The sequence below is a fragment of the Vicugna pacos genome, chromosome 27, assembly GCF_048564905.1.
Source record: "Vicugna pacos chromosome 27, VicPac4, whole genome shotgun sequence".
Classification (NCBI taxonomy): Eukaryota; Metazoa; Chordata; class Mammalia; order Artiodactyla; family Camelidae; genus Vicugna; species Vicugna pacos.
In genome coordinates, this window is record NC_133013.1 from 4,266,349 (window position 1) to 4,277,538 (window position 11,190).

The following is an 11,190-nucleotide window of genomic DNA, read 5'->3' on the forward strand; positions in this document are numbered from 1 at the left end:
GCGGTTTCTGGTTTCACCCCCGCCCCGACCTGGGTGCCAATCACTGGAGAATAAGGCAGCTGTGCCTGAGCCCCGCCTCTCCTCACCGAAAAGCCTTCCGCAGATTTTCAGAGATGGGTGTATGCATCCTTCCCCTCAGGGCACATCAGCCATGCTGTTCTATGGAGGGTCCAGGTTATTCTACCCTGTGCACCTACTCATCCACATTGCACAGCACCCTGCTTTCCCCTGGGACTGCCTCAATGCAGCCATCCCAGTCTTCTGCCTGGCTCAGGCAGCCCATTCCGGCCCCCAGCTGCTGGCTTGTGTCTCAGGCTGGGTGTTGCAGGGAACCACTGTGCCCATTTAAATTAATTCTGTTGGTCAAGGTCTGCTCTGTACAGATTCGAGCCTTGGAGGCTGCCCCTCCACCCTGCTCGCTTCTCTGTTGGAGAAGGGGAGACCCAGTGAATGAGCACTAGTCCTCCTTTGCCACTCTGTCCCCATAGGGCTGGTCCCGCACTGTTTTGCCTGTTCTTCTTTCTTTTCTTTTCTCCTACCAGATTTTTGGTGTCTTTGTCTTTTGAAGAGGACTGTGTTCTGTTGGAATTCTGCAGGTGCTCTGGTTGGCAGAGTGCATCTGTGGATGTGAGCCTTGGTTTATTTGTGGGAAAGGGTAAGCCTCGAGTATCCTACTACTCCACCATCTTGGCCTCCAGGAATTTCTTGGTAAACAGACATATGGGATTTTTGCTGAAAATGAGTCAGATTTATCAGATATTACCTGCTGTGGGAAGTGGAATATGAGTAACCTAATTAGATATTGAGGGTGATCAGACCTGGAGGATGAAGGCCTCATGCAAAACTCTCTCAGCAGAATTCTTGCTGAGGATTTTACAAGGGGGTACCCATATGGGCTTCAGAGAAGTTTCAAGGGTCTGATTAAAGTTTGGTCAACAAACTAATCCTTTCAGGCCCATTCTTTGCAATATTTTTCTTAAGACAGTGACTATTTTATTCAAATCCTTCAGATAAATGGATAGCTTGGGTCTGTAATAAAGCATTGTGTTTTAAAACATAAGTCAGTAATTGTATATGAGAATATACACAGCTACATACAAATTAACTGATCAGACCACAACTTTTCAATGTCGAAAACAGAATAAGCTTCCCCATAAAGCAGCACCTTTGTGATATTTTAACTTTAGTATACCTTTCCCTCTCCTTCAAGAGAATCTACACCAACCTCATCATAATCCTTCTCAAGGTCAGCCATGACTGAGCCATGGCCTCAGAAAACTCTCCTTCTTGTATGCCCTCACTCACATACCCATGAACAAAGGCAAGCTTGGCACACATCAGGTCAGACTTCTGTTCCATGCCATCCCAGTCTTCAGCGATGGCTGTGATGTTGCTCAGCATGCACACAGCTTGCTGTACTTTGGCCAAATCTCCACCAAGTACTGTGGTGGGAGGCTGGTAATTAATGCCAACTTTGAAGCCAGTGGGGCACCGGTCCACAAACTGGATGATACACTTGGTTTGATGGTGGCAATAGCAGTATTGACATATTTTGGAAACACGTCACCATGGTACAAGTAGCAAGCCATGTATTTACCATGGAGAGGGTCACATTTCACCATCTTGTTGGCTGGATCAATCCAAGCATTGATGACCTCTGATACAGAAAGGTGTTCATGGTAGGTTTTCTCAGCAGAGATGACAGGGGCATATGTGGCCAGAGGGAAGGGAATGTGAGGATAGGAAACCAGGTTGGTCTGGAATTCTTTCAGATCAAAATTCAGGGCTCCATCAAACCTCAGGGAAGTAATGATGGAAGATACAACTTGACCTATCAACCTATGCAGTTTAGTGTAAGTTGGGCACTTGATATCGAGGTTTCTATGGCAGATGTCATAGATGGCCTCAATGTCTACCATGAAGGCACAATCAGAGTGGTCCTGGGTGGTGTGGCTGGTGAGGATGGATTTGTAGTTCTCAACTACAGCTGTGGAAACCTGGGGCCTGGGTAAATGGAGAATTCCAGCTTCACCTTCTTTCCATAATTGACAGACAGACATTCCATCATCAGGGAGGTGAACCCAGAACCAGTTCCCCCACCAAAGATGTGGAAAACCTAGAAGCCCTGAAGACCTGTGCACTGGACATCCAGTTTCTGAATTTGGTCCAAAACGAGGTAAATGACTTTGTCCATGGTGTAGTGACCATGGTCATGTTTATTGGCAGCATCTTCTTTGCCTGTGATGAGCTGCTCAGGGTGGAAGTGCTGGTGGCAGGTGCCATTAAGAACTTCATCAATGAATGTGGGCTCCAGGTGTGCCAACACTGTCCTGGGTACACGCTTGCCAGCGCCTGTTTCACTGAAGAAGTGATTGAAGGAGTCATCTCCTCCCACAATGGTCTTGTCATTTGGCATCTGGACATTGGGCTGGATTCCGTGTTCCAGGCAGTAGAATTCCCAGCAGGCATTGCTGATCTGGACGCCAGCCTAGCCAATGTGGATGGAGATGCACTCAGGCATAGTTGATTTTAGCGGCTGCTGAACAGATGGCGGAGAGGAAGAAGAGAGGTTGTTGCTTCTTACAGCATGACTCTTAGGCAGTCTATGTAAGACAATTTGCTTGTAATCATTTTTTTAATTGAAGTATAGTCGATATACAATGCTGTTAATTTCTGGTGTATAGCATAGTTATTCAGATATATATATTTTGTTACAGTTTATTACAAGTTACTGCATATAGTTCCCTGTGCTATACAGTAGAAGTATATTGTTTATCTATTCTATATATAGTAGTTAATATCTACAAATCCTGAACTCCCAATTTATCACTCCCCATCTCCTTTCGCCCTGGTAACCATAAGCTTGTTTTCTATGTTTGTGAGTCTGTCTCTGTTTTGTAATAAGTTCATTTGTGTCCTTTTGTTTTTCTTTTTGGACTCCACATATATGTGATATATCATGGTACTTTTCTTTCTCTTTCTGGCTTAGCTTCAGTTAGAATGATGATCTCTAGGTCCATCCATGTTGCTACAAATGGCATTATTTTATTCTTTTATGGCTGTGTATTATTCCATTGTATATATACCATCATTTCTTTATCCAATCATCTGTTGATGGACATTTAGCTTGCTTCCATGCCTTGGCTATTGTAGATAGTGCTTCTGTGAACATTAGAGTGCATGTGTCTTTTTCCAGTTAGAGTTCCCACCAGATATATGTCAGGCCCTTTCTTGTTTAAGGAAAGTAGAGACAGGTGTTCTTCTTTCCTTTGAATAATATAAACTCAGTTCTTGTTCAGACACACTTTGTTCATTAAGGACCAGCTGAATCATCTGTTAAGACTTGTTAGTAGAGTGCATTTGCTGGAGGGAACTAGCCATCCAGCACATAATGAATAGTAGTTTCTATGAAAAGCACAGGGGGAAAAAAAGAGTAATAGTGAAAAAAAATGGAATCCAGAGGGCAGCCAATCAAGAAGATGTTGGGCTCAAAACATCTTTAGACAGTGGAGAGAGTGTAGCTGTGTCAATCCAATGGATGCACCAGATTTCAGTTTGATTGTCCATGGTGATGGCGTCAGATATTCAGGTGAACTTGCTGAGTGCCCCACACAGAAGCTGACACAAAACTTGCCTATTCATGGTCTGTTGTCAATTACTTTAAGTTTCTGATAAATTTTCTAGCCTCAACTTGCCAGGCTTGGGAAAAGCATAGTTTTCCTTCACAATGATTCCAAGTTATAAAGGAGAAAAATTGGAAATGCTATTCTGGAGAGTTTTAGTGAGATCTTGGAGGAAACTACAATAATCCAGGATTTGTCAAGGTCTGCCAAGATGTGCATAATCAGACCCAGAATTGTACATCATAGTTTTCTATTGAAACAAAATTTTACCTCTATTGTCACCACCTCTTCTATCAGAGAGAATCATAGACAAATTTGTTTGCAAAATAAGTCCAGTCTCATTAAATTTAGTCTGATTATTTATGTAAGTAGAGCAAGAATATTGTTTGACCACATGGTGTCTTGATTTTGCTTTGCTGGAACTTTTCATAAGGAGCCTGAGATTAGACTTTTAAAAGCATCTGGAGGCTATGAAGCCAAGCCGAGAGTTTACACTAGATTTTGTCTACAATACCTGTCTATTGAGGTGAATTCCTCTTTTCTACACATTCCCCAAATATTCTTTTTTTATAGACTATTTTTTTAGGTTAGTTATATACCTGTCCATATCTACAAATCTCAAACTCCCAGTCTATCCCTTCCCATGCCCCTCTACCTTGACAAACACAAGCTTGTATTCTATATCTATGAGTCTGTTTTTGTTTTATATTTAAGTTCATTCCACTCATTTGTCTTCTAGCTCATTGGCCCGTTATTCTAAGAGCCTCATTTAGTCTATTCTTGGTTCCTTCTACTGTGTTATTTCTTTCAGTGATTTTGTTCTTCAACTCTGGGTGTTCTTTATATTTTCCAACTCTTTGCTCAAAAACTTCACTCTGTGCCTCTTGAGATCTCTAAACATCATCACCATCATTACTTTAAACTACTTTTCAGATAAATTGCTTATCTCCTCATCACTTGTTTCTTCTTCTGGGATTTTATCTTGTGCCTTGGCCTGGGAGATATTCTTTTGCCACTTCTTATCATCTATCTTTGTATGTGTTTGTGGATTCCTTACACAGGCATTGGGATTGTTGTGTTGTTATTTTTGATATCTGCTCCTGGTGGATGAGGCTGGACTAGAGGCTTATGCAGGTTTCCTGGCAGGAGGAGCAAGTGCCTGCCCACTGCTGAGTGAAGCTTGGTCCTGGAACTCTGGTGGGTAGAGTCCTGTCTAGAGGCCTTTGTGGCTTAGAGAATCTGCTGATGGGTGTGGCCTTTTCCCTACCCTGTATGTTGTTTGGCCTGAGGCTTCCCTAGAGTCTGTATGTTGGTCTCAGTCTTGGGAGTTAATGATCCAATCAAGATGTCAGCGTCCAGGAAGCCTCATATAAATGAACACTCCCAGAATGTCCACCACCAGCTATTATGTCCCCAGGTGTGAGCTGCAGACATCTCCCTCATCCCCAGGAGATATATCATATCCAGCAGGCAGGTTTGGTACAGGTTCCTATGAAATCACTGCCTCTGATTTTGGACCTGGTGCATGTGAGTTTCCGTGTATGCCTCCCAAGTGGAGTCTCTGTTTCCCTCAGTTCTGTGGGGCTCACATAGCCAAGCCCCACTGGCCTTCAAAACCATATGTCCTGTGGTCACCTTCCCTTCCCAATGCTGGGACCAGAGCTGGGGAACCTGATGGGGGGGCTTAGAACTCTCACTTTTGTAGGAGGCCCTCTGCGACTTAACAAATCTTCAGCTTCTAGGTCACCCACCTGGGGGGTATGGGGCCCAATTGTATCTTGAGCACACCCCTCCTACAATTCTTCTGTGGTTCCCTCTTTATGTTTCCAGTTGCATAAGATCTTTTTCGCTAGATTCTGTTTTTTTTTTTTTTGATGGTTGTTTAAAATTCAGTTGTGGTTTTGTTGTAGTCATGAGGAGAAGCGAGCTCATGGTCCGACAGCTCTGCCATCTTGACTGGAAATCCTGAACTTGTCTACATTCCTCACATATTCTGAGGTTCCTGGGCCTGCCTGAAAGTGACTCTCCTTACTGACTTCTAAACTGTGAAGCCCCATAAGCCAAGTTCAGGCCAGATTTTCCAAGGGGGACTTTGTAATAATTGGGTCCTTAAAGTCAACTTTAGTTCCTTAAAGTTCTTAGGTCACATCTGGTTTGATTCATATCATTTTCAAATATGACAATCCAATCAAAGCCTTGGTATTATAATCAATGTTTCCAATTGTGTCCTTTAGCAAGGAGAAGAGAATGTTACTGTGTTACCAGGGTAAGGGAATTAAGAATTACCTTAGTTCTTAGTCACCTGGAAAAAAAAAAAGAATTTTTTATGAAAGACAGTGTAATATAAGCAAGATATTTTATTAGTGAATTAAAAATAATAGTGAAAGATAGTACACTCCCACAAGTTGGGAGAGGGCCAATCCAAAAGAGGAAAAATGGCACTGTTTTTTTGTTTTTCCTGTTACATCTAAGCTACCTAACATCCCACCCTCTAGTCACAGGACCCCAGTAATTTGGGACATAGAGGGCAATGACAGCTCTAGATATTTCCTGCTGATATGGGACATCACTGGGCCACATTGGGTCCAGACTTGCTGGCTGTCACTGGGTAGGAGATGATCAAAATTCAGTGTCCATCGAGGGGCTTGTATAAAAGCTGTATTGGCTGATTGGTTGATTGCTTTATTGTATAGCCATTTTTTTTACAAGTTTGACTTGTAGTATTGTTTGAAAAGCACAGATTGCTAAGAAGTCCACTAGAATATGTGTCTCCCATTGGTGAATCAGATCTCATCAACATTTTCAGGGGTTTGTCAGTGAAATCTGTTCTAGATTCTAGGGAGATGGATAGGGCTCATGACATAGGTGAAAGGGAAGATTCACCTGATGATAGTAATAGTGTAGCAGGATTGAATGCCCCACAAATAGAGATGGTGACATCTGAGTTTTTGAGCATTTGATTGCCAGAAATGTCCCTTGCCTTTTAAAAGATCAGAAACATGGTGGTTAGCATATGCTTTTATAGGGGCCCCCAGACTTAGCTTAAAATTTTCCTCCAGGAGAGTGGAGAGGGATCCCAACACTCAGGCAGGAAGGCCAACCTTGAGCAATGGGATCTAGCTGCTTGTAGAGTTATCCTATGGGTTGTTGGGTAGGACCCAGCCTTTGGGTGAGGATCCCCAAGGCTATTCCTTCTCTGTCATGAACATACAACTGGGAGGGCCTTGTGGGATATTGAAGCCCCAAGGCTGGAGATCTTAATAGGAGAGTTTTTAATTTTTCCATTGCTTCCTGTTGGGAAAGATCCCACTATAGAGGTATTGAGTGATCATTCCCTTTAAACTGTCATACAGAGTTTGGGCTATGGACTAAAGCCTATAGTAACCTGTTAGTCCAATAAATGTCCTGAACTGTTTTTGAGTAGTGGGATTAGGGTGTTGTAAGATTCCCTTAATTCATTCAGGGGAAATGCTATGGTTTGTAGGAGTCAGAACAACTGCAAATAAGTTACCTCTTGTTTGACCATTATGGCCTTGGACCTGGAAACTTTAAATCCTGACTCAGCCAAGGAATTAAGAGTTTGGTTGCATGTTGGATGGCCCGTTCTCAAGTAAGGGGGCAGATAAGTAAGTCATCTACAAACTGGAGAATAGTTCATTTTTAAAGCTGTAAGTCCTGTAAATTTTGGGCCAAATCTTCCCCAACAAGGGGAAGACCGTCTCTAAACCCTTGTGGTAGTGCTGTCCAGGTTAGCTGGCATTGATATCCATTATGTGAGTCCCACTGAAAGACAAATAAGTATTGGGACTGGGGTATATAGAAGAAAGCATCTTTAGATCTAAAATACTGTAATACCGGGATCCTGGAGGTATGTTTTCAGTAATACACAGGGGTTTGGGAGAACTGGATGAAGAAGCACTACAGCCTCATTTATGATTTTCAAATTTTGGACTATTCTATAAGCCCCATCTTTCTTAATGACCAGAAGGATAGATGTGTTGTAAGATCTAGAGGAGAAAAGGGTCTGGAGATGGAAGTCAAGACTGAGTAGTTGGCCCCAGTATCCAAACAGAAAGGTATTGTCATACCTCCCATATCCATTTGTCCCCATGGCTCTAGCCCAGTGGTGAAGATCTCTTCCATTGGGGTTAACTAGAGGGGGATTCTTTAGTCCTGGACAACCATCTGCAGGTTGCATGCTTGTCCTCCCCCATGGGCTGTTTGGCTTGAGGGACAGAGGGACACCAATGACCTTGCTTATTACACCAAAAGTAGGCAGATCTTAGAGGTTTGTCCTTACGGGGACATTTCTTGGCTCACTTACAAGGTCAGTGTCAGATGTTGTATTGATCATCAGGCTTGTCTCAACCTGCTGTGGACCAAGGATTTAGGGATTGTGGCAGGCCATGAAGGGCTGTAATCATTTGGGCATGCCTAGCCTCTCTCTTTGTTTCCTTCTCCTGAGCCTTGGCCTTTTGTACCTGATTCAAAAAAACAGGTTACAAAATTAATGTTCAAAAATCAGTTGCCTTTCTTTACACTAACGATAAATCAACAAAAAAAGAAAGTAAAGAAACAATCCCCTTTAAAATAGCCCCCAAAGTAATAAAATATCTGGGAATAAATCTAACCAAGGAGGCGAAAGAATTATACACAGAAAACTATAAACCATTGATGAAGGAAATTAAAGAAGACTTTAAAAAATGGAACGATGTCCCATGCTCTTGGATTGGAAGAATCAATATTGTTAAAATGGTCACACTGCCCAAGGCAATCTACAGATTTAATGCAATCCCTATCCAATTACCCAGGACATATTTCACAGAACTAGAACAAATCATAATAAAATTTATATGGAACCATCAAAGACCTAGAATTGCTAAAGCATTACTGAAGAGAAAGAAAGAGGCTGGAGGAATAACTCTCCCAGACTTCAGACAATACTATAGAGCTACAGTCATCAAGACAGCATGGTATTGGTACCAAAACAGACATATGGACCAATGGAACAGAATAGAGAGCCCAGAAATGAATCCACAAAATTTTGGTCAACTCATCTTCGACAAAGGAGGCAAGAATATACAATGGAATAAAGACAGTCTCTTCAGCAAATGGTGTTGGGAAAACTGGACAGCAGCATGTAAAACAATGAAGCTAGAACACACCCTTACACCATATATAAAAATCAACTCAAAATGGATTAAAGTCTTAAACATAAGACAAGATACAATAAACCTCCTAGAGGAAAATATAGGCAAAACATTATCTGACATACATTTCAAAAATTTTCTTCAAGAAGAAATAAAAGCAAGAATAAACCAATGGGACCTAATGAAACTTACAAGCTTCTGCACAGCAAAGGAAACCAGAAATAAAACAAGAAGAAAACCTACGGAATGGGAGAAAATTTTTGCAAGTGAAACCAACAAAGGCTTGATCTCCAAAATATATAAGCAGCTCATATGACTCAATAAGAAAAAAATAAACAACCCAATCCAAAAATGGCAGAAGACCTAAACAAGCAATTCTCCAAGGAAGACATACAAATGATCAAAAAGCACATGAAAAAATGTTCAATATCCCTAATTATCAGAGAAATGCAAATCAAAACTACAATGAGGTATCACCTCACAACAGTCAGAATGGCTGTCATTCAAAAATCCACAAATGATAAATGCTGGAGAGGCTGTGGAGAAAGGGGAACCCTTCTACACTGCTGGTGGGAATGCAGTTTGTTGCAGCCACTATGGAAAACAGTGTGGAGATTCCTCAAAAGACTAGGAATAGACTTACCATATGACCCAGGAATCCCACTCCTGGGCTTGTACCCAGAAGGAAATCTACTTCAGGATGACACCTGCACCCCAATGTTCATAGCAGCACTATTTACAATAGCCAAAACATGGAAACAGCCTAAATGTCCATCAACAGGTGACTGGATAAAGAAGCAGTGGTATATTTATACAATGAAATACTACTCAGCCATAAAAACCGACAACATAATGCCATTTGCAGCAACATGGATGCTCCTAGAGAATGTCATTCTAAGTGAAGTAAGCCAGAAAGAGAAAGAAAAATACCATATGAGATCGCTCATATGTGGAATCTAAAAAAGAAAAACAAACAAACAAACAAAAACAAAGCATAAATACAGGACAGAAATAGACTCATGGACAGAGAATACAGACTTGTGGTTACCAGGGTGGGGGGTAGAGGGTGGGAAAGGATAGACTGGGATTTCAAAATTGTAGAATAGATAAACAAGATTACACTGTATAGCACAGGGAAATATACACAAAATATTATGATAAATCACAGAGAAAAAATGTGACAGTGAGTGTGTATATGTCCATGAATGACTGAAAAATTGTGCTGAACACTGGAATTTGACACAACACTGTAAAATGATTATGAATCAATAAAAAATGTAAAAAAACAAACAAAGAAACAAGCAAACAAACAAACACCTGTGGCAGCAATGGTTAACATTTATCAAGAGTTACTCTGTGTTCCTGGATTGCCTTTTGGAGATTTTGTCTAATGTCAGGTGCAGATTGGATGAGAAATTTATCCTTTAAATGATGATTATATGGTAGGCAGAACAGGGAGGATGAACAATTAAGGGAGTCCCCCTCAAGGAGGTGTTTGTGACCACAAGTTGATAATAGTAACCATGGCCAAGGTTGTTACTTTGCATGTCTTTAAGAGATCATTGATGTCCCTCAGCAAATAGAAGATCTAGATATATGGTATTTTAGACCATTTGCCTTGTATTGTAGAAGAGATTAAGCTGGAGTAAGGTGGTTGAATTTATGCTTCTATTTATGGGCCATTCTATTGGCTAAGATATAGCCCAGGGGAGTACCAGCAGGGATCAACTGTTGCCTTTCCATCTGAAGGGCAGGATACTGGGGAAAGGGGTGTCTTCAGAGCTCAGGTTCCCAAGGTGAAAGCCACAGGCTATAGTCTGACGTCTCAGTCTTCTGCCTGTAGCCAGGAGTATTCTCAGGCCATTGACCAAAGAGAGATTGGTATCCCAGGATCATTGGTCTTCAGAAGGAGGACATGACCTCCTAGCCTCCTCTCTCAATGGGGAAAGTGGCTACAGTATTACCATGAGCTGGAAGTCTCTGCAATCCAAGGAAATAGTCAGTTTTAACCCCGTGGGTTGTCAGTGACCCAGGAGCAGGAGAGCTTCTCAACTGGGATAGACAGAGACATGGGGAACAAAAACAGAGAAATGACTTAGGGCTAGAAGGTCCCTATGGAAGTTCCTTAATGGGGAAGGAAGCAGGAGAGAACATGAGCTAGAACTCCAGCATCTAAATTTTGAAAGGCAGAGAAGTTTTCTTGCCAGAAAAAGTGTCTCTTGTGGAATATGAAGCCATAAAGGAGTCAGAGACATTGCAGCTCATGATTACTGTCCACGGTGGTGTTTTCTAGAAAAGGCCAGCAGGGACAATATTACTCAAACCATATATGAAAGAGGTGGCCAAACACTTGCTTGCCAGCGAATAAGGGATACAGATTATGGTTATAAGAGATCCCAGGGCACCATAGGTTAAAA

The 11,190-nt window shown here is 41.8% G+C and overlaps 1 pseudogene; it reads right to left on the minus strand.

Moving 5' to 3' along the window:
- Nucleotides 1-1,183: 1,183 nt before the first annotated feature.
- Nucleotides 1,184-2,521, minus strand: LOC102534371 (tubulin alpha-1A chain-like; annotated as a pseudogene).
- Nucleotides 2,522-11,190: the final 8,669 nt, after the last annotated feature.